Source organism: Condylostylus longicornis, unplaced genomic scaffold, assembly GCF_029603195.1.
Source record: "Condylostylus longicornis isolate FDR11 unplaced genomic scaffold, ASM2960319v2 ptg000114l, whole genome shotgun sequence".
NCBI classification, from domain to species: domain Eukaryota; kingdom Metazoa; phylum Arthropoda; class Insecta; order Diptera; family Dolichopodidae; genus Condylostylus; species Condylostylus longicornis.
In genome coordinates this window covers 846,127-871,397 of record NW_026578082.1, presented here as the reverse complement: position 1 = coordinate 871,397, position 25,271 = coordinate 846,127, and the positions used below count along the sequence as shown (strand labels likewise).

General features: G+C 20.5%; 1 protein-coding gene across 2 annotated transcripts in view; it reads left to right on the top strand.

The window, feature by feature from the left end:
• Positions 1–14,697: 14,697 nt before the first annotated feature.
• The window catches only part of LOC129614659 (uncharacterized), a 36,558-nt gene continuing 25,984 nt past the window's right edge, over positions 14,698–25,271 (top strand). For both annotated transcript variants that reach the window (XM_055529390.1, XM_055529389.1), the window contains exon 1: positions 14,698–14,835. The gene's annotated coding sequence lies outside the window, so the exon portion shown is untranslated. The remainder of the gene's footprint in view (positions 14,836–25,271) is intronic.

Sequence of the window (25,271 nt, the reverse complement as noted above, 5' to 3'; positions counted from 1 at the left end):
CTCATATTCGATATTTTATTGTAAGTTTTCAATAGGCCCATGAAATAATGTAAAAATATAAAAAAAAACCTAGCTTACAAGAAATTTAAGTACACTACAGAGGCATAAAGTGGCCCCGGTAGCCTAGTGGTAAAACACTAGATTGTAGATATGTAACCAACCGGGGGAGCGTGGGTTCAAATCCCACGGGTGCCGCATTAATTATATGATGCATTCTATCGCCACAGCGGTACCAATATAGCTAAAAAATAATATCTAATATCAGTATAAAATTAATATAAAATAATTACCTATAATTCTATATCCAATATGTAAGCAGCAACAAATAAATAATACAAAATATAACCTATCTAAATAATATAATAATACAATAAACATATGTAAAAATAAATGACACTGACATCTGACATACAACACCACGTCAACGTCAACATCTGAACGTCAGGGATGGGTATAGCCGCAGCGACATCTGGCGGAAAAAACTGGCGACGTCTTACCACGACGAAAAAATGGTCTTCTACAGTAGGCCAATCACCTGCTTAGACAGTACAAAATAGATTAAACGCAAAACAGAGGCATAAAAATAATAATCTAGAAAAGATTTTGTTGTATGTACCTACATGCACACATTAAAATCTTACAATAAAAGTACACACTTACAGACATTGCATACTTCTGGGAGTTTGTTAAATTTATAAACCATACCGTTTGTTGTTTACTGTTTTTACTGTACTGGTTTTAATATGTTTGAAAATTGCAATATATTTTATTTGTATGTGAAGAAATTTTAAAATAAATCTTGAATACTATAAATAGTTATTGAAATATGTTTTATTAATTTAAATTATAAAGTAAAATATAATAAATTTTTTTAATGGGAAATAAGTAATTGAAATAAAATAATTGGCTTTTACAAAGAGAAATTGACTTATTACATTTTTTAATATCCTATAAATTTTATTGTAAAAAATTCTCTTGCATGCATTAAATTATGGAATTTGGAAAACTTTTGATATTCATAGGGTATTTAAATAAATTTGATTTAAAATAGTAGATATCTGCTACAAAATTTTATGCACGTAAATTTTTCTAACACCATTTTCTAAATTATAACCTTAATTTTTTTTTGAGTTAATAACTTTTCAATTTACCTATGTAAATTAATGTCATATTAATTTGAATATTTTCAATAATCAATTACATGTTAAGTATACCTTCATTATGACTAATAATATTATCATTATACTATTTATATATATATATATATTATAATGTGTTACAATAGAAAAAAAATTCAAAGCAAGGAAATTCCTAGATATAGAAATTTCTATACAAACAATAAAATGATAACATATTAAAACCGATGCTAATAATTATAGTAGCTAGACACTTTTTGATATTAAACATAATAAAGGAGGGAAATCAATAAATAATATAAAATTATAATTCAATTATTTTAGAAAATGAAATTAGTAACATAAATTTACATATATTGTATAATTTTAATTCTATATTTTTATATTGTACTTTCAGAAAATAATTATTATAATATTTTTGACAATTATTAGTAAACTATTCAATCAAATAAGAATATTACTCTAATTATCAATAATATAATACTTAAATTATCTTCTGAAATTAAAATATAAAATATATAGAATAAATTACAATAATTGAAAAAGTATATTTATGCTATAATATTATGTATATAAATAATAATTTAAAATAATGTTCAATTGATGACAAATAATATAAATTATATTTTATAATAAATACAGTTTATATAACAGTTTATTTTTTTTTTTATTACATATTTCTTTCATATTAATTAACAAAATTGAATTGAATTGAATTCACAATTTCATTTTTTATATTTTCTATTCTTAATTAAATAATTATGAATTAAAAGAAAATGATTTCTTAATTAAATAAAATTCTTACTAATAATTTATCAAAAATTCAATTTATAATATTTATAATTATTACTTTTATTAAATGGAATTACAATATAATTTTGATAACATCAATTATTGTGAATGTTTATACTATTGTAAATACCCAATATATTGTAAGTATACATATACATATGTGTATAAAATATCGTTTACATAATAATGTCGAAATGTAAATGCAAACAAAAACATCTTTATTCATTTATGTAATTTATATACATACTCGTATAATGTATATATAAATTTTGAATAATATATAAAAGAAAGAAAATATTTACATTTAGCTATATAATTTTCAAAATAAGATTATTAACTAAAAAAATAAAGTTATAATAACTTTTTTTTTTGTTATATAAGTATTGTAAATTCTAATACATATTTACATACACTGTATATTGTTATGTATTTACTTTATATATATGTAATTTTTTTTCTATAAATATACATAACGTAACTATATATAACGCTGCAAATTTACCTATGTAATATAAAATAGAGTATTTAAATAGTACATGAATAACAGTACCTATATAGGAAAAATATTAAGAAATTATCCTAGCCTAGTAGCTATAATCAGGAACAATCATAACAACAGTATTTGATCATGCGCAATGATTTATTTTGAAAATGAAAAATAAAAACAAAAATAATCGAAAAATACTCTCGTTATTGCCGTTGTTGTCGTCGTTGTTGTTATCGTCGTCGTCGTCTTTGTCCGTCGTATCCTTTGTGTTTTGTGTTTTCTATTTGAAAGAAAATTTCTTGTGTTTTCGTTTTTTTTTTTTTTCGGTGAAAATTCTATAACAAAAAAAAATTTTCTTTTTTCTTGTTTTTCTTTTGATTATCCTGAACACAACTAAATAAATTTTATATTGTTTTGTTATACATATTTTATTTTATATTTAAAAATTGTGAGAATATATGAGTGTGTTTTTATATGAATAGTGTGAATTTTTATTTATTTATTTTGTTTGTTAAGCTAGAATTTTCTTTGTTTTTTTGTTGTTATTTTCTGTTTTTACTAAGTAACATAATATTGTTTTAAAAGAGAAGAGAGAAATTTTCATAACAAAGGTTTTGTTTTATTTGTTTTTATTTTTTTTTTTTTATTGTTAGATGTTTTTGGTGTCATACAAAATATTATGAACAAAAATAGTAAAGAGACGGTGGAAGTATAAAAAGAAATAAGGATGAGTGAGGGAACAGGATAAGGAGGGTAGCGGGTATAGAAAAGGAAGTAGGAAAATATGACTTAGAAGAAGATAACAAAAAGGAAGAAATTTGTGAAGACGTGGAAGGGTTAAATGAGGAAAAAGCCTGGAAATTTAAATGTTTATGTAATTTGTTTTTTTTTTCTTTGTGTTTAAAATTTTTTACTCACCTGTACGTACGAGCAAACAATATTAGTGGTGAAGAAAAATTTTGGATTTTCCTAATTTCCTATTTAAGCTCATCAAAAATATTTATTATAATTAATTAATATTTTAAATTTTGTGTATTTCTGTTAAAATTTTTCTTATTTTTTTAATTATTATATAAAAATACAATGTTAATATCAAATTTAAAAATTCTTGAAAGAATAGAAAATTTTTCAAATTACATTTTTTTTTTTTGTGTTAATTTACTGAAGTTCTACAAGTATAAAGTATAAAGAATCTTTTTTTATACAATTTTATAAAAAAATTTGTTACAATTTATGCAGACACGTACTTAATACAAGATTACATTGTGTTAGAAATCCTCAAATTTCATTTGAATTAAAAGCCTCCCCCTCCGGCCCTTCTCCTCTTTCTCAACCTTCTGCCATTTGTTTTTATTCAGTAATAATATTCACTTGGATTTCAATTTTCATTGATTACTTTCTTCTTTTTGTGGTGTTTTTTCAAATGACTTAATTTTCATTATGAAAATTGAATTCACATTTTCATAATTACATTTTATATTGTAATGTACTAATTTAATATATACAAATAATATTTTTGTGTATTTGTGAGTATATGCACTAGATTATTATGCATTTTATCAAATGATAAATACGAATACATCTTGGCAAATAATGTTTTTTAATCCATAATATTAATTTAATTAAAAAAGTGTATGTTGCAATTGTTGAGTGAAATTTTCATTATGATTTAATAAAATATCTTGTTCCGTCTGTATATTCTACAACGGGAAAATTAATATGATAAGACAATAATATTGAATTTTGTTGTTGATCCTTTATAAATAAATTTTTGTCATTATCCTAAGTCAAAGTTTTAGGTTATTTATTGTGAACGCAAATTTTTATTTTCAATTTTGAACGCAATTATTAATTGATGCTTTAGTTGTTATGAATGAGTAATAATTCTAATGAGTCATTGATATTTCCTTTTATTTTGGTTTAGATTCTTATATATAACAAAAATTTTGTACCCATACCTTATTCGCATTAATATTTTTTTTGTTTCTTAAAAATTTTGTTAGTTTCTTAGAAAAGTATTCCTGCGGATAAAGTAACACATCTATAGACATAAATATTTTAACGTTTTACTGTCAATAATTTTGTGTGTGTCATGATTTCGTTTGTTACCCTTAACAAACTATAGTTGTACAAATTTATGAAATACGTTTGGAAAATTCAAGAATAATAATTTCTTAAATGTACTTAAAATTGGCCTAATTTTGAAAATATTAGACGTTTCCATAAGTATTTCGCGACATTTATGTTCATAAAAAGGATGCTAGTAATCTAGTTCTCACCGATATTGTGACGTTGTTATAAATATTAGAACTTTTAATTCTTTTATCTTTATTGCAAGGTATTTAAAACCATTTTTGTTGTATTTTATTAAAATTTAATAAAATTATTTTATTTTATTTTTTTAAGATCATTTTAAAATGGTCAATAAACTTCATTCATCTTCTCAAATTTAGAAATTGCATTCTATTGTAGTTGTTACCGTGATATTGTGCTATGTGTGAGTATTTCTTTTGATGCTCGTATCGTTAATATATTGAATCAGATATTCCCTCCATTCCTTTGTTTCTGACAACATCAAGCAAATCTGGATATATATATATACATATATATATGTATGGATGCTATGTGTGTACATAATGTATATTTTTTATATCCGGTTGTAATTTCGTGTTGTTTAAGAAACTATAAAAGATTTTTTTTTTAATTTGATTTTTTCAAAAAAAAAACTTTTATTTTTTTGTTTTATCTTGTACATACTAGCATTTTGGATATTTGATACAAATACAAAATATGCACAGTAAAAAATAATATACATATGTACATATTCAACATACATTTATAATGTATGTATGATTTTGTTTCATCCAAAACGGGATTCAAATATTCCATTTGGATGGTAGAGTAACAAAAAGGAACAAAACAAAAAAAAACAAAAAGAAGAGAGAAAATAAATGAAAGAAAAGAAATTTTGTAATAAACAATGGGTTTCAATATCTCTTTACTCGTACCTTATACCACTTTACCATCAAGAATATTTTTCGAAAAAAAATTCATAGCCATGCACAATATGTATCAATATCAGTATATCTATCATATATCCATACAAGTTACCATACATATGTTGTATATAAGTATCTACATAATATGCTTATATTATGTTTAATGCCAACCAGTTATTGAAGTATGTACGTATTTTGTGCTACTTCTCTCAATATTATTGTTGATGGTAAAAAGATTGTTGTTATTGTTTTTATTTATTTTTATCCGTATATTATTATTATTGTTATTTTTTGTTGTTTTATTTTTTTATTATATTTATTATTGTGTTGTTATTGTGATTATTACTGTTATCGTTTCTTTTTGTTGTTGTATTATAAAAGTAACAATATATTTTCTTGTTTCAAATTTTTTTCTTTTTTTTGTTTTATGAAACTTTGAACTCCTTGATACCAAAAATATTAAAGTATAAGATGAAGAGAGTTTGCGCAATATAAAATGTGAAAATAAATGAAAAAATAACTTTGTTTTAATAAATTCCCTTTTATTTTGTAAATATAAAAAGAATTTTTTTTTTTTGTGGTGTAGATATTTGTTCGTATACATATATGTAAAATGTACATCTTATATTTTAAGTAGCACATAGGTATACATACATATATTTTATTTATTTGAATGTTTTGTATATTTCTTTATTTTTTTTGAATATTTTTTTTTGTACATGATAATAAATAAATTGAAGATAGAAAGAGAGAAAATATTAATTTTTATATTTTACACAGAAAACTTGCTATGCTTATTTTGTCGTCGTCGTCGTCGCTAAAATAAAACACAACAAAAAAAAAAATAAGAACAATAATAAATAATTATGTACATATGTATGTATAAATGTTATTTTTTTTTTGAAAAAATAAACCAAAAATACCTACCTACCTACAATTTTCTTTTTTTTTTATGAAAATTTATCTCATACCTATGTACAATCAAGAGTGTGTAATCTTGTATTTAATATAAGATTGTATTTCTTTAATTTTTTTTATTTTTAATTGTTTTTATTAATTTGAAATCTTAAATTTTTATTTTTTTTTAATAATTGTATAGAATAAGAAGGTTACGATAGTATGTAAATAAAATTAATAAATTGTAAGAAAATATTATTCACATAAAATACATAAAAGCAAATATAGGTATACCTACATAATTCTTATAAATATGCACATGAATGTGTGTAAATATTTCTATAAAATATTAATAAAAATAATGGGTATAAGATCTGTGTATGCATTTATCTTTTTGTTTCAATTAAAATTAATTTTTTTTTTTTGATCATAATTGAATTAATGAACTATGAAATGAACAATTTTTTTTTTATGTTAATTTTAATTATTTTCAATAATTCCATAATATACTTAATAGTCAATGTTAATCATGAGGTAACCAAATAAAACTTCCGCTTATTTCGGAGTATCATTAGTTTCGTTTTTCACAATAAAAAATTTAATTAAAGTTGTTGTAAATTTTCTTATAACAAAAAAAAAATTGGGCAATTGTAAATTATAATTTTTTTCTCAGTGTAAGTTCAAGCATTTTAATGCATGCAAGTACTATTGCAGTAATCCCCTCTATAACTCGGTAGATTCGTTCCGCGTCATAGGAAAACACGTTGTAGGAGTATTCTCGTATAACGCGCTGGTATGATCTCCGTATAACGCGTTATGTACAAATGATTCACGGTTAACTTTTCTCGTTAAAAATGGTTTAAGTCGAATCTTAAGAAAAAACTATGTTATGAACGAAATATGTATGTGCGTTTTATTAAAATCAAACTAAGAACATTTCAAATAAAAAACTTATTCATATGTAACTAAAACTTACTTTATATTTAATATTCGTGATATATTTTTTTTTTTATTAATTTCACTTTGAAATTTTTTAAAGTGGTTTTTTTATATAATTTGTGAAATTTCTACGTTCATTTCCAAATTCCAAATATTTCCTTTAAAAATCTTATTTAAAATTGACCGACCCCCATTCATCAAATCAAAAGCTAATTTAATCTAATTCAAATGTTGTTACAGCTATTCAACAATAATGTTAAAAATTCTTTAAATTATTTTACATTCGAAATTTTGAATAAAATAAAGGTGTACTTTTTTTTTAAATAGCTCATAATGTATATACATTACTTATAGAAATATACATATATGAAAAAATATATAATATATAGGTAAAATGAAAAGTTTTATCAATAATTTGTTATACCGGTAACTATTAATTTTAAATAAAAAATAAAATTATAATTTTAGTATTTGTATGTAGACACATGTACATTTATACATACATACATATGTATATTAACATGTACACTAATTTTATTTTTTATAGATTGAACTATATTTGATAATTTTAAATTTATTATAATTTTGTTATATTAAATTTTAAATTCTTAATTAATATTCTCGAAAAATTTTTATGAATATTTCATTATAAAATATCCTGTTTTAGCTGGAAAAAAAATTAAATTCATAATAAATTTTTGGTTTTGTTAATTTGAATTTAAGGCTAGGAAAAAATTATATGTATTGTATGTATAAGAAATTATGTAATTCAAAAAAAAAAACGTATAAACAAAAAATTACAAAACAAGAACAGTAATACGCGGTATTATTATGATAGTGATTCGTCAAATTAGCATACAACTCAATGCTAATTTGACCATTTAAGATAAAATATAAATTAAATACTTATGAGGGTGTGATACTCAAACATTCAAAATATAGTATAATAATATTATAGATTTTCATAAACAAAATACTGCAAAACAATAACTGTGAGATGAAATGCATGCTGCAAAAACATAATGTGATTAATATGCAATTTACATACATACTTATTATATACATACTTATTTTTCTGTAAAATTAAAACAGTTCATATTAACTTAAATGCGCTACCTTTGTTCACATAATTATTATGAAATAGTTACGCTACAAATTTTGCGAAAATTTAGCAATGTTTGTGAAGAAACTATTAGCTGCATTTTTTTATAAACATAAATATAGCACAATTTTCACTATTAAAAATATTATCTTAAAAATATACTATTTTAAAGAAAAATAGTTCATATTAAAATCACTTTATATAAAAATTGTTACAAGACTAACACTTTTATGTTTGTAATTACTGCTATGTTTGCAATTTTTCAAATATATATGCAATTTGAAAAATTTTAGGATTCAATTAAAGAAGGCTTTAGATTTATACGTAAAAATATTTTTTCGCATTGATATTTTAGTAATTTTTGTAAGATATTATCTAAGATATGGATTTTAACTCCTTTTTTGGAACTATTCATATCAATGTTTGTGTTAGAATATTGTTAAATTCTCATTAATGTCTTCTTAAATTATTATATGTAATTAAAGGTCAATTTTTGGAATACAAAACAAAATTTTTAAATTCAGAATAGGAAAAAAAAACATTCCAAATTTAACAATGAAAAAGTGAAAACTTTTGTTGTCTACCTTATTATAATCACGTTGACATACAGATGTATATATGTATACGTATAATTTTGTATAGTCTAGCGTTTACATTATAATGTACCATATTAATAATTCTGTAGGCAGCTATTTTTTTTTTAATATTATAATAGGCATATAATTATAATAAGTTAAAGAGTAAATGATACACATACTTTTTTTAATTTTTGTCTAAATAACTACATAGGTAGCTACCTCATTCGGTAATCAAATTTTAAAATTTTTAATATTATATTTAAAAAAAATTCGTATACATAATATTCAAGTTTTTATTGAAAATAAATTTTCATACTCTTTTGTTTTTAATATTTGTGAACTAAGCAGTTAATTATTAAGTTTGGTTACCCTTCTTTTTCTTTATACCAAAAAAAAAAAAGAATCACACAAACAAGGTCAACATCAGGTTAGTTTTTCGTACTTAATACAAAAAAAAAACCAAGTTAAAAGTATGTATGTGTGTATATAAAGAAGAAAAATGAAAAAAAAACTCATAACATTTTTCTGTTGTGTAGCTTATTTAGTGTTTAACTTTTTCCTGGTTTTCTTCTCTTCTTCCTCTTCAATATCAACAACACAACTCTTTTCTTTTTTTCGCTCCTTCCTTCTCCTTTCAATATCAATTTACTCACTCATTCTTATTTACATACATATGTATATTTATTAAAAAAAGCCAGAAAAAAAATATTTTATATTTTCTTTTTAAAGGCAACAAACTGATTCCACATTCTTTGTAATTTTTATTTTTTTGTTTTTCTTAATATTTATGCTTTTTTAGATACAAGATATGTTGTTTAACCGTTTTATTACATACATTCATATTATATGTTTATCTACTATAACTATATAATATCTATTATGTGTATTTTTATACATACATACATAAGTATGTGTGTACGGTTTGGAACTAAAAATTTTTTTTTTAATTTTTTATGAAAATTTATGGCACTTTTGTTTTTTTTTTTTCTTAGAAAAATCATTAAAAAAATATGTCACAAATATACATACATATGTATGTATGTAGTTTATTTTAATTATATTATTAATAAATTTAATTTATTTAAATTAAAAACTTTTAATTTTTATATTTTATAAAAAAAAATTTTATTTTAAAACGTTCAATATATTTTTTAGAATACTTTTATTTTTTTTAACGATATTTAATGCTATAATTTAATTTTATATTTGAAACAAAGAAAATAAATTATTTATATAACTTGTATGGATGTATGCTTGTGTGTATATTTATTGTTATACACGAACAAAACATGTGTATACATGTGTATATTAAGAATGATATATGGGGAACCGTATTGAACTAAATATGTACTTTTTATTTAAAAAACATAAAAACACGAAAACAAAAACTTTTTCATATGAGTTTTCTATTTGAGCTAGTTTTTTCTGTAGAGAAAGAAAAAAGACTTGTGTTCTGCGCTGTTGAAAATATGATTGAAAATTTTATTTTAATTTTTGTGATTTTTTTTCTTCTCTTAATAATATTTTTCCAAATACGTTATGTACCAAATTTACCTACCTAATTTATTTTACTATGCTCTCTATATGTACATAGCTATGGACATATTATAATTTTATATAGTGTACTAAATACTCTTTCAGAGAGAAGAAAAGAAAAAAGAACACAAACATTGCTCTTTTATCTCTTTTTCTCTAAATTAGCTAGAAAGGGAGAGAAGGATATTGTACATCATTTATATACTAAAAAAAAAAAAAAAACATAAAGTAAATAAAACAAAAAAAGAACGGGAATTTTTGTTTTTAATTTTTCTTTTGTGTTCATGCAACATAGGTGGGTAATCATGATTATATTATATACATACATATGTAATATGTAAATATTTTATCTTTTACCTATACAAAGTAATGAAATTTTTTTTTTTTTTATGAGAAATTTTCGGATGTATAGATGTGTAAATTTCTATATTTTTATTATTTTTCTTATTAAAAAATACCAATCAACAAAATATTTGGAAAATACGATGTACATAATAATATGTAGGTACTCTTTACTAATGTACTAGGCAGGCAGCCAAACATTTTTTTTAAATGAAAAATAATAATGAAGAAAAGAAAAAAAAATTTGTTTTGGAAACGTTTTATAAATTTTTTTTTTTGAAAATGCTTTAAAAAATTGTTGCATACAAACATAAACGGGTTTTCATTATTTTAATTTAAATTTATTTTATATGCATTGCAAATGTCAAATTAAGCCAATTGTACTGCGTTTAATTCACAGCCAATTTGTCTTTATTTACAGAAGCCAAGCGTTTTGACGTTTGTACTGCAAATCACTTGACTTCTGTATTGCGTCATAGTGTATTATTTAAATTGATTTTAGAAATTTACTTCAAAAAGTATAACTTCCTTAAAAATTAATTTTGGATTTCAGAATTCAACGTTTGAAACATAATATTTGCCTATTCAAAATCAATTTAATATTTTAAAATGTGACAAATTGAATGATAGTATTTCTATCATTTCAACTTTAAGCTTTCAAACACTTGTCATCTGTCAAATTTTTATTTATAGTATTTATTTGCTATTATTTTTTTTTGTCAATTTAAATATAATCTTATCGTTTTATCTGTTAAATATATAACATCTGACAATTTTTGTTTAAGAAAATCAATTTATTGTATAAAACTATATCTAATCACACAAAATTATTATCATAGATAAAAATCAGATGATTGTCAAATATATAATTTATAATTATTAAAATATGTTATAAACTGCGGAATATTATGAAATCTATTAAGAAAAATTTATAAATTTATAAAGTAATCACTAATCAACAAAAACTGGACAAAAAACATAAGGAACTGCTGTTTTGTTTTAAAAACTCATATTTGTATTCAATCCAAAAATATAAATTCATGAAAATAAAAAAATAAGTCAGAGAGAGAGAGAGAGAATTATGTAGTTTACTAATGGAGATTTTTTCTTGACAAAATAATGATAATAAAAATAAAGCAAGACAGAAAATTATTTATCCCTCAGATGAATTTTTTCGTTGTTTATTATTATTATATTTTTAATTTTTCCTATTCAAATGCAAATGTAAGAAGAGTTTAATGTAAATGTATTGCTTAATTTTATAGTTATCTCATTCTTTTTTTTTTTAGTTATTTCAATGTGTTTGTAATTTGTTTGATTCGTTTTACTTTAAAATTTCATATTGTTTTTCTGTTTAATAAAGTGCATGATATATGTAGGTATGTATACATTCACGAAAGTACTGTTCACCCATATGTATTATAGAAAAATATTATATGAAATATGTATGTACCTACTAATATGATGATATATACCGCGATTTATTATAAAATAAGAATATATACATGGGTTAGTGATTTGTATTTAAGAGTGTGTATAACTAGTTATTATATATTAAAAAAAAAAATTATTTATACATATAATATGTTATATTTTAATATATGTATGAATATATATAAAAAAATGGATATTTACATTATGTAGTATGTAAGTGTGTTTAAAAATACAATATAAAAATAAATGTCTACGTCGTGAATTTTTCGTTGCTTCTTTTTATTTTTGTTGTTTTTTTGCTTCCAGTTTTATATAAATATATGTATGAATTTAAGTATATATACATATATTATATACATTTTTCTTTATTTTTATTTTTGTTTTTTTATTTTTCTTATTATTATTTTATGATTCTTCTTTGCGTTTCATTTAACGCGCGTACATTGTGAGTTTCTAAAGTGAAAATTTTATATCTCTGTGATAAAAAATTTGAAAAAAATATTAAATTGTAAAATATATTAATAAAATATTTAAAATATTCAATAAAAGGTTATTTAAAATAATATTATTAAAAAAAAATTTAAAAAATATTAATAGATTCAAAAGAAGAAAAAAAATTTCATTTAAATGTGAAAAATTTCAGTGTTTTTTTTTTTTTTATATATGTATATACATCATATATATTATTATGTGGTATATATAAGATATATATGGCTTTTAATCATTTATTTTAAATTTTTTATAATATTTTTGTAATATTTAAGTAAAAACAATTTAATATTTTCAAAATATCTTCCCGTTTAAATTTCATTAAACAAAAAACTTGTTCCGAAAAAAAAAGAGTTCAATAACTAGCTTAAAGAAAAAAAAAATATAAGAAAAAAAAAAATTTATGAGAATTTTTTTTTAAATAATTTTATTTTTTATTTTTAAGTTATTAAAATAAATTTAATTTAAATACAAAAATTTTTTTGTTTTTGAAAATATAGAAAAATTTCCAATATTAAGTATATTTTTTTACTTATATATTTTCAAAAATATTACAAAATATATTATATACATATTTATAGTTATTCATACATATATGTTATACGAATATTTTTATATATTATACTTAAATGTGTGTATGTGAATACGTAAAATAATATGAATATACATATAAATGAGAATGTGTGTAGTATATATATAAATATATATATATATATATATATATAATTGTAAATGTAATTATATATATAATTGAAAATGTATATAGTTACAATTTAATTATATTATCTTATTGAAAAATTATATTATTGCACATTCATACATTGTAATTTTAATATTGCATATTAATCTATAAGGTACTTATATAAATAATAATATTAATAATAGTAAAAGTAATAACTTGAATATACATGTATACTAAATTTTTAATAAAAAAAATAAATATATAAATATATGTAAACTGATATTAATATTATTATATTCATATTTATGTTCGTTTCTCTACAATTTATATTTATGTATGTATAAATATAAAATATATTAACTTTGTGTATATTGTATGAACAAAAATATCCATACAAACATACTTATATATTATGCCCTTACTATCTTATATATAACTAAATATTATATATATTTTTTAAATTTATTTTTATGAAAAAAAAAGAAGAAAAAAAAAACTTACAAAAAAACAAACAACAATAATAAGAGAGACAGAACAGCAAAAAAAAAAGTAGTTATACAAGAAGAACCAGCAGCAACACAAAAAAAAAAAAAAATGCAAACAAAAAAAATAAAATAAAACCAACAACAACAACAACAATTCACAATATTGTATTTAAATTATATACAACATATGTATATATATATATTAATATAAATAATACATATGTAGTGTACATGTAGAGTGAAAAAAGAAAAAGAAGAAAAATAAATATAAATATTTTCAAATATGAATGTGTGTAAGAGTTTGTTTAGTAGTGAATGCCAATGAAAGTCCAATTTTAATATGGACAAGAAAAAAAAATAAAATTTCTTATACTTAAATTATAAAAACATTTTTTTTTAAACGAGAGAAAAAATATAAAACGTTTAGTTTAAAATAATATATGTATATAAATATATTATATATGTAAAAACTTAATAAAAACCAGAAAAAAAAAAACTATAAGTATTAATAAAAAGCAAAAATAATAACAACAACGTACAGCAGCAACAGCAACTAAAAAATTATAATATTAAACAAGAAAAAAATGAAAAGAGTTGTGTGTTAAAAAATTTTTAAGCAAAGTTTGAAATGAAAAATATTTTTCAAGATATTCAATTGAATTTTTTTTTGAAATGTGTAAAAATCAATTCAAAATTTTAAATGTTTAAAATATAAAAATCACTACAATTTAAAAATAAATAAAAAAAAAAATTATAATTAATATGCATATACATGCATGAATGTGTGTGTGTACGTGTGTTTGTATTTAATTATAAATTTATAAAAAAGTGTAAAATACTCTATATGTTATTTTAAAATTTTATAAATAATCAATTTAATAAATTAATATACATAAATATTCTCATTCAATATGCTTATATATTCAAAATTTAAAAGGTAAATATTATATATATATACAAACAAACAAACAAACATAAATATTTAATTAGCATATTATCATTATTACATTATAAAATGCATACGTATAGCAAAAAAAAAAAAAATTTAACAATAATTTTTATATACAAAATTATATATATATACATAAATTCATAGGTAGATAATGTACAATGAAAAAAAAACAAAAAAATTATATTTTTTCTCATAACCTTACTTTTTTTTCTTGCTCTTGTCCTACTACTTTTATAATCATTTATGATAATATTATGTACATAAAATATTGAAATTAATTATTCATTAAAAAAAAAAAAATGAAGCAAATTAATAAAAAATATTTAGTATCTGTGTTAATTAAAGCAAAAAAAAAAAAATTTATATAAAATTTTCTCTCAAAATTAATTAAATTAATAAGTATGTATTATTATTTTCTATAAGTAGATAATTTTAATTTAGAATGTAGGTTGCCAATTATTGCCGACATGATATTATTCTCTTTATTTTTTTTTATTAATAATAAAATATTGTACTCAAAAAAATGACATGCCAGGTATTTAGGTACATACAGAATAAAATATAGGGTAACAAAAATAAAAAATAAAATAACAAAAAAAAAAAAAACTCTTTAATAAAAGAAATTTTTTCTATTTTTATTTAAAAATAAAAAAAAAAAAATTCAATTTAGGTTAAGTTTCGAAATTTTGACAATAATAATATTTTTTTTTTCCCTCACATTTTATTATGACATTTTCCTATGATTATTATTAAGTATAAATTTTAGCTGTTTTAAGATTAGAATTAAATAAAATTTACACAATTTTAAAATAATTATTAATTAAATTAAGTTGGTAGTATACTTACGATAAATAATATCTCAAATATTTGATTCATAAGAAATTTTTACATTTTATTTTAATTACAAGAGAATTCGAACGAAAAAAAAATATTATGAATAAATCAGAAAAACAACAACAACAATAAAAAAATATGAATATAGTATGAAAATTTCTAGGCAACTTTATCATTTAAAATTTTGTAGCGTGGCTTTTTATATAACATGTATATAAGTATATGTTTATCTGTATGTAGATTGTATATCAAAGATATTATTATGTAAGAGAGTCAAATGACATAGTAAAAATTTTATTTTTTATTATTATTATTTCAATATTTTAGTTATTCTTTATTTTGTTTTTAGTTTTTACACGATTTAATTTTTAAAAAAAAATTTTTTTTACTATAATATTTTGTTGGAATTGTGCCTATTTTTAATTTTTATATTTTCAAATTCTTAAATTTTAGTTGTATGTAATTTATTGGTTTTCTTGCAATGTATATAATATAAAGAATAATTATTATATTTATTATATTTGAATAACTCACCATTATTGTCTGAAATTGGAAAAAAAAAAATATTTAGTGATAATTATTGTGCACTTTGCGTTATTTTTGAATAACTCACCAATATAACCTATAAATTTGAACCTTGCGTTGTATTTGAATAATTCGCCATTATTATCTATAATTTGCAAAAAAAAAATATTTAGTGATAATTATTGTACCTTGCGTGTACACAAAATATAAAGTGAATGATAGTACCCGCATACCAACTTGCATATTCAAAAATAATTTGGAATTTATTTATTTTAATTTATTTTAAGTTTTTAAATTAACATTTTCAAATAACTATTTTTGAATTGAATGTGAATTAATTTTATTTTAAAAAATTTAGGTAAATGTTTAAAAACAACATTTTTTTTTGTGTAACATTTAACTTTATTAAATGTTACATAAATAACCCTTATGTATTTATTTCCATTATATTGGAATTTTCATCATAGTGTGCCTACTAGCTGTTGTCTGCTGCTTTCATATTATTTTTTTATTTCTTTGTGCAAACCTATCATATTAATATTAAATTTTTTCTTTATTTTTTTTTTTTCGAATCAAGTTTTATTGTATTTTTCTCTCCTTTGAAGTTGTCTCTTATGTTATGATATACATAACATAAGTATATTATTATGTTGGGTGCATATTTGCTATATTATCATGTCTGGTATCCATACTATCCTACCAACTACTGTTGATCATGGTTTTTTTTTTTAAATACATAATCCTATATAATGTATAGGATATTATAAAATTTAATTTTTATATTTTTTTTAAATTGTTAATTTTAATCTATTATATTATTACTGTTTCTCCTCATTCTGCATATTTAGATACATATTGAGTTCGTAGATATTCCATTGGTCTTATAATGTTGCGATGATGCTCTGGTAAAATTGTTTTACTACCGATTTCGATTTAAAAAGAAAATTATTTAATATTATAAAAAAAAATTTAGAAGATATTTTTCTAAGTCTATATTAACATACATAATACATATATGTATATTTAATTTTATCCGAAAACTAAAATTATTTTATTGTACACTTACATAGTATGTAACAATGTATATATACGAGTACATGTTTAGTATACATACTGAAGTACTTAAATGCATTTATTTACAAGAAAATTTGATACTTACTTATATGTATGCAATAGTGTGCATTTATGCAACTAGGTAAATTTTTTATTATTTTTTTTTTTAAAGATTTTTTTTAAAGCCATTCCAATAAAAAAAAAAAGACTGTTCTTCTGTTATTTTTATATTTTTTACTTTCTATATATTTGCAGTAAATTGAATGTGTAGAACTAAAAATGTATATAATATGTAGATTTATATGTACATATACATATGTACTCTTATTGCATAGTGCTCATGTCCTGACTTTTCTTTTTTTTTAAACATATTTTATTACTATTTTTTTTTTTTTTACCAGAAATGCTGATATTTTTAAGAATATACATAAGAATGTATGTATGTATGCATAATATTCGAAATATTTTAACTATATTTTTTAATTTCTTAATGGCATATATGTATTATATATGTATACGAGTATATAGGTATGTATATTATGATTATTCTATAGTATATTTTCTAGTATATTTTATTTAAATCTTTTTATGTTTCTTTCTATAAGAGTTCAAACATAAAAATCTGTTTTATATAAATAGGTATGTTTATGTATGTTAGTATGTATGTAAATACAAAAATACCACTCAAATGTTTATATACTTATGTATATGCTTCAATATAGAATAAATCCAAAATATATCAATAATTTAGTGTAGTATATTATATGTAAATATTTCCCTTTTTTGTTAATATATGTATGTACATATAATATATTTAAAAGTAGGTATATACCTACATATATTTAAATATAATTTGTGTGTTATTTTATATATATTAAAAGAAAAAGAAGAAAAAAAATTAAAATATATAATTAAGAAAAAATTGTTTTTTTTTTCTTCTATGGAAAAGGTGTAAGTAGGTATAGAAAAATATTTGTTTTTATTATTTTCCTTATACTATTATATTTATTTTTACATTTACATTCTAAAAGGTAAATTTTTCCTTTTGATTTATTTGTGCATACGTATATGTATGGCTATATGCACATATGTACAAGTGTATGTACATATTATGATTTAAGGATATTTATGTTTTTCTTTTGATTTTCTTTAAAGAAAATAATTTTCAGTAATTCTTACATATATTTTTTTTTCGACTTTTTTTTTTTATTCTATTCTAATATATTTTCTGTTATATTGTGAAAGTACAGTCAAAAAAATATGAAAATAACATACATACATATAAATATAAGTATATACATACATCCATATAATTAACAAGTAATTATACATACAAGAAATTGCATTTTTCATACCCATATAGAATAAATTTATTAGCAAATATAATAAGAATCTATTCTATAGAAAATTCTTTAGTGTTTAATGTAAAATTTTTGAATTTTTATCAATATTTTTATGGATTCGTCCGCCTTTTTTTAATAGTTTTTAAAATCCAACCTTTATAAAAATCATACTAAGTCATATGTTTTCATGAATAATTTTGGAAAAAAAAAAATTTATAATACCAAACGTATTTTAGAATACTGAAATTATATTGAAAAGTAGCTACTTATCAAAATTTTCTAAATTAACGCTAATAGTTTATATTGCTATTAAGAAAACAATTTTTATAATTAATCAATAATCAAGTGGCGCTAATGAGTATTAAGTTTTTTATTTTAAAACAACGTCACTAGAAATTTAGATTCTAGAAGTGAATTTCTAGAGATTTAGTATATTCAGGTATATGTAGTACAAAAATTTTCTTTATACAATGTTGGTAGAAATTCATAAAGTTTTTGACTTATAATATGCAATTTGTCTTTCAATAAATAAATAAAATTACATTTAGTTACTTCAAGTCAAGAAATTAGTTACAAAACGAAAATGATTTTTGTCAACGGAAAATCTAATATTAATATTTAATTGACATTAAATTTTAAATTTCGACTACAGCAAAAATTTCACATGTGTTTACGAATATACATTACATAGATACTTAGGTTTACTAAACAAAATGACAAACTGTTGATCTGTTATTCTGGCCACACGATAATTCAATGCTTTTTCTTTTTTAAATTCAGTTTATTTTATTTCAAACCTAATTGAATTTCGGGATTCTAATACTCTATTCCATTTGCATATTCTATGTTATCTAGTATTACAAAGTCTTATATGAATAATTCAATGGTTTAAATAGCATATGTTACAAGTTTTCAGTATCAAATCTGTGGTGTATCTAGACACTCCAAACACATATTCATGTTATTATAACTGTTGTGGCTGTATATGTAGATTTAGTTTAGTATTCGAAATACAAATTGGCGTTGTGTAGTGTATAACTATTTACTAAGTATAATTTCTCTGTCATCGCATACCTTTATTTTTAATATAACATTTTAATTAAATATATTTATTTACATACATATAGTATTATATAATAGATATAAACTCATTTTATAACATAAAGTGATTTGTACGTACTCACACACAGTTATATAAAATAAAATAAAGCAAAAAAATTTAAATTAGTCATACATATAAGAATCTATGTATGCATATGTATACGTTGATATTCATACCAAATAGAAAGTATGTTTATACCAACGTATAGTTGTAGTTAAATGATAATCTTTTAATGCATTTTTTATATTTCATAAACTTTACATTCTTATATACATATTTACGTATACAATTTAAATATAAATTGCAAAGTCCTGCCTGCATAAAAAAATTTACCTGTAGGCGTTATTCTATTTTTACGCAAAAAAAAAAAAACTGAAGATAAATAGAAATAATAATTATTTTATAGATATGAAAAAAAAAAAGAAATAAATAAGATTAAAAAAAAAATGTGACGTCTGCTTTTTAGAAATTAAAAAATTGATTTTCACAAAATGCATGCCTTTACACATCTACAAAAGTATTATGTCTCTTTTGTGCATGTGCTCAACTTATTCACACATTTAATGCCTTTGAGAATTATTATATTTTACGTTTATATAAAGAGACTCTTATAAAAAAATGTCACGATTCCCGATGAATAATAGCATTGTTATTCTTTTTGAATATAAAATTCTAAAATATTTGATTTGAATAAGAATTAAATATTATTTTAAATATAGTGTTTTTTTTATTTTCAATAATTTGTAATACAATAAAAGTCCTGAATAAATACTTGCCGGTTTTGTAAGTTAGTACAATTTTATTGCCTAGAGTTTTGAATCTAAAATGCTTACTTTATTTTTCAAATTAATAAATAAATTAAGAATGATTTCATTGCAATTTTATAACAATTAAATTTCTACAAGATACTTACATACTTAAATATTTCAGAACAGATATACATAACCACCTAAGCTAATATTTCTTTTTTAATTAGGGGTACGTACTAAGAACAGTTTACAGAATATTTAAATACACTTGTAAATTTTTACTGTGAGCCTCAACTTTGAAGCTTAATTACATTTTTTTTATGTATAAATTATTAGAACAATGTTCCTGTGAAAGATGTTCAATCAAAGTCTATGTAATATAATTAATCCAAATAATACAAGTATTACAAATAAATTTAGAATCAATAATAATTAATAAAAATAATTTTATTAACTGTTATAACAATAAATAATTTATTATTTTATTGTCATATTGTGAATAAATTTTTCCCGCCATTTTTCTGTTTATTCAGGTACATGTGTTATATATTATTTTTTTTTATGAATTAATTTTTAAATATGAGTTCTTAATTTTAAATTTGAATAATTTTTTCGTAAAGATTATACCTACCTAGTTTGATATTATTATATTTTTATACTTATGCACATACATACATGTTTATATTTGTGTGTATACATTATTTTTATTTATAAAATAAATTATTTATATTAAATCTCTATTCGAAATTAAAATATATAAATAAAAGTATAAGTTTTTATAAAATACATTCACACAAACAAAAATCTAGGCTATCTCCATACACATCCTTTCACACACATATCTTGTATAAGAATAACATTTTTTTTTAAATAAAAATAATTATATAAAAAAAATATTAAGTATAAAACAAACTAAGTATAAAATACTATAAAAAAAAACATGTTTAATCATGTTCATACAATAAAGCACGTAAATATTGCATAAAATTAATTTCAACAATCGACTTTTTTATTTTTTTCTTATTTATCTTTTTTTATATATATATGGAAGTGTGTACAATATTGTGTACATTAAAAAAAACAATAACAACACACTTTAATAATATTATAAAATTCCCCTATGGAAAAATTTTTATTTTATTATTATTAAAAAGTTCAAAATAGAAAATAAAATAATAAAAAAAAAAAAATATAAAAGAAAATAAAACAAAGAAAAATCGCTCTCTCTCTCTCTCTCTCTCTTTTATTCACATGTGTATAATAATAATGATCGCACATTAAAAATCATTTTTATATTATTTCCTTTTTTTATTCATTCACATTTAATATGCGAATCATTCACTCATTTACAAGAAAAGAAAAATACAATAAAAAAAAAAAATGCTCAAAGAAATAAAAGATGTGATTTGGTTTGGGTTTGGTTGGTTTTTGGTAGGTTTGTTGTGTTAAAAATTTTTTAGATGAAAATTTTTAAGAGACTTCAAATTATGTAGGTATAAATTCATTGTACCTATACTTTTACTTTATAAAAAAAATTACCACTACCAACTTAATTAACCACCTTTGCTTATTTGTGAATTTGTAATATAATATAAAAATATTTCAAAACAAAATGAAATAATAAATATCTTGACCTTTTTTGGGGGGAAAAATAAAAATCAGTAATGAGTACATATATATATTGGTATATATGTATGTAGATTAGATACATATATTAAAAGAATAGCATTGAAGTTCAATTATTTTGTTGCTCTCTTACTCTTTCTTAAATTCAATTCAATTTAGAATTTTAAAAAACAGAAGTTTTCTTTCATAATAAAAAAAAATAATTACTATTTCCTGTAATAACCAAGCAGAAAATCTCTTTCATGTGCGATTATCGTTATAATTTTTTTTATTTGGTATACTTACGTACTTACTTATTCTTATCTTTGACATCTTAAAACATTTTATAAATAATTCTTTATGTATATGTAAATATGTACATATCTCTACATATATAAAGAACTATTTAGATCATTATCAATAATAAACTAAGGCCATCTATATATGTATATATTAAATGTATCAAATTTTTATACATCTACATCAGATCATATGAGTTTGGTACGGTTTATACAAAAAAAAAAAATGTAAACAATATAGAATTTACAAGTAAATCTACATATTGATATTTCCTGTTACCATTTTTTTTTTTTTTTTTTTACAAATTTACACATATTTTGGTGGGGTATTATGTTTAAATTTTGATGTGTGATTTTTGACAAATTCTTCTAATTAAATTAATATTAAATATTATTTTTTTTTGTAGACATTTATTTTTCGATATACATGATATGTAATGCATTAAGAGAAGTGAAGTGATGGTAGAAAAATTTCATATTTTAAGTTTTCAATAGGGAAAGCGTTCTTTTCGTGATAGGAAGTTGATTGGTCTATTTGATCAAATTTTATATCTAAGTTTTTATTTGAGTTAACTTAGACCATATCAAAGATTGTTCAACTTATGTCAAATGTCGGAAACCGAACTTTAAATATGGTTTAAAATTACTTTTTTGTGCTCAATTTCAATTTCGGTTATATTTTTTATTGTTGGGATGACCAATTTATTAAAAGAACGAAAAAAGAAATTTCTTTATGTGAAATTAAATTTGGAACAAATTTTTAATTAAAAATTTGTGTTAATTAAAGAGAGTCTATATTTTAAATAACCTGAGAATTTCTTTAATCAATTTTCATGTCAAATTTTTTCTAATATTAAGTACATACATACATATATTTAAATTTTTATAAATTAATAACGAGTGCTTCATTTCTCTCTTTGTTTGCTTTTCGTGTTTTCATTTTTGACATTTCATATATGATTTATTGCGGTTCTCAATGTCAAAACAATAAAATGTTTGTTTTTTGCCATTGCACAATAGAGATAATGCTTATTAGTATTATAATAAATACTAATTAAAAATGTATTCGGAAAGTATTTAATTTTACATTGTTGTTTGACCATCGACATTATGGGTTTTAAGGTTTCAAGGTTATTTTTCATTGAAAACACATGAATTAATCTGGTCATATGGGACATCCGGTGCCGTATTTTACATAGATTTACTTGAAATTATTCATTTTAGTTATGGTATGGAGACACTCTATTAATAATTTCTTTTTTCTTTATAAAACTTTATTGTATAAAACCTTTAATAGGTTAATTTTTATTAAATGTTTACTTTTTAAAATAATAAATTCATTATGAATATTGTGTTTTCTTTAATTGAATTATTAAATGCAAAGAAAAAATAAATAAATAATTAATTTAATCTAATTTTATTTATATGTGCACACACACACACACTTGAAATTTTAATTATGTCATATGAAATTTGTACCTTAAGTAGCTAGGTATTTATTTTATTTTTTTTTATTAATAAGTATAACAAAATTATATTGATAATTTGTTATACTTACATATTATGATTTTAACAAATAAAACAAAAAAAAAAAAATGAAAATCACATGGAAATTCGGTTCTATTCGGTTTTTTTATTTATTTATTTGTTTATTTTTTTTTCTAATTTTTTGATAATTTTACAAATATACAATATTTTTATTTTAATTTGTAATCATAAAAGTAAAAGATACGACAGACCAAATGACTTTGTTTTTAATATTTCCGTTTATATTTTTAATTTTTTTTTTGGTTGTTTTAAAGCTTTTTTCAATATTTTTTATTTATTTATGTTTTTTTTTTTAATAAATAAATATCGGAGTTTTTATTTACTTATTCTAAACACTTGATTATTTTAAATATTTTACGTAATCAATTAAAATTATATTCTAAAGCATATTTTTTTCTTTTGGTGCATGATTTAAATATGAAAATTAAATTGTATGAATATTTTTAAATTTGTAAATAGAATTAAGGTAGCAATTCTACCTTGGGTCCCTATTAACTCCTACCTCGAACAAGTTTATAATTGGAATGCTGTTTTGTGTAGATTATTGTAGAAGAAATCCTTATTATATTGCTTGTAAATAATAATGTTTTTAAAATTCGAGTATTAATCATTTGACGGTTACATATAAAAATGTCATGTAGAGTTATCAATCGCAATAAATATTCATAACTACTCAATTCTACTGGTTTATGTTGGTTGGGAGTTTTGTACATGTAAAGATAATAGAAGTTGATTATTATATTAATATTCTTAATAAATTGACGTTAATTACGGGAATTACATTCATTTGAAATTTTCCAAAAATTGCAAATTTCTCGAAATTTTCGTCGTTAGTGCCTTTGTTTCGTTAATGGTGATAAGGTTGGATTTAAAATTTCCTACCCCTGTATTGATTTCAAATTTTATTTACCTCCAAACAACTACTTTTACATGTTCATATATATATATACTTAATGTCTTTAATCAATTTTCAAAATTCTAAACAAATTTTAATTCAAGGTCCCATCTGTGAAATTAAATTAATTAGAGCGGAACTAAAATAGTAAAACTGAATAAAAAAAGAAAAACATTTCTAAGAAAAAAAAAAAGAAAATTATTAAAAAGCACTTAATTATGCGGCTAAAATTGCGGTATAATTAATTTTTTTTTTTATCTCTTGTTATTTTTAATTTGTATCACATAAGATAAGGGTAGTTTTTTTTATTTTATTTTTGAAGTAACTATGAAAATTTGTGTACTTAGAAGTCATATCTTGTTTCGTATCTACTTTTTTGCTTTTTTTCCCAATACATACAAATAACAGTTTTTTTTTTTTTTTTTTGTAAACAAGCTTCTTTTATTAGAACTTAAATAAATTTAATTT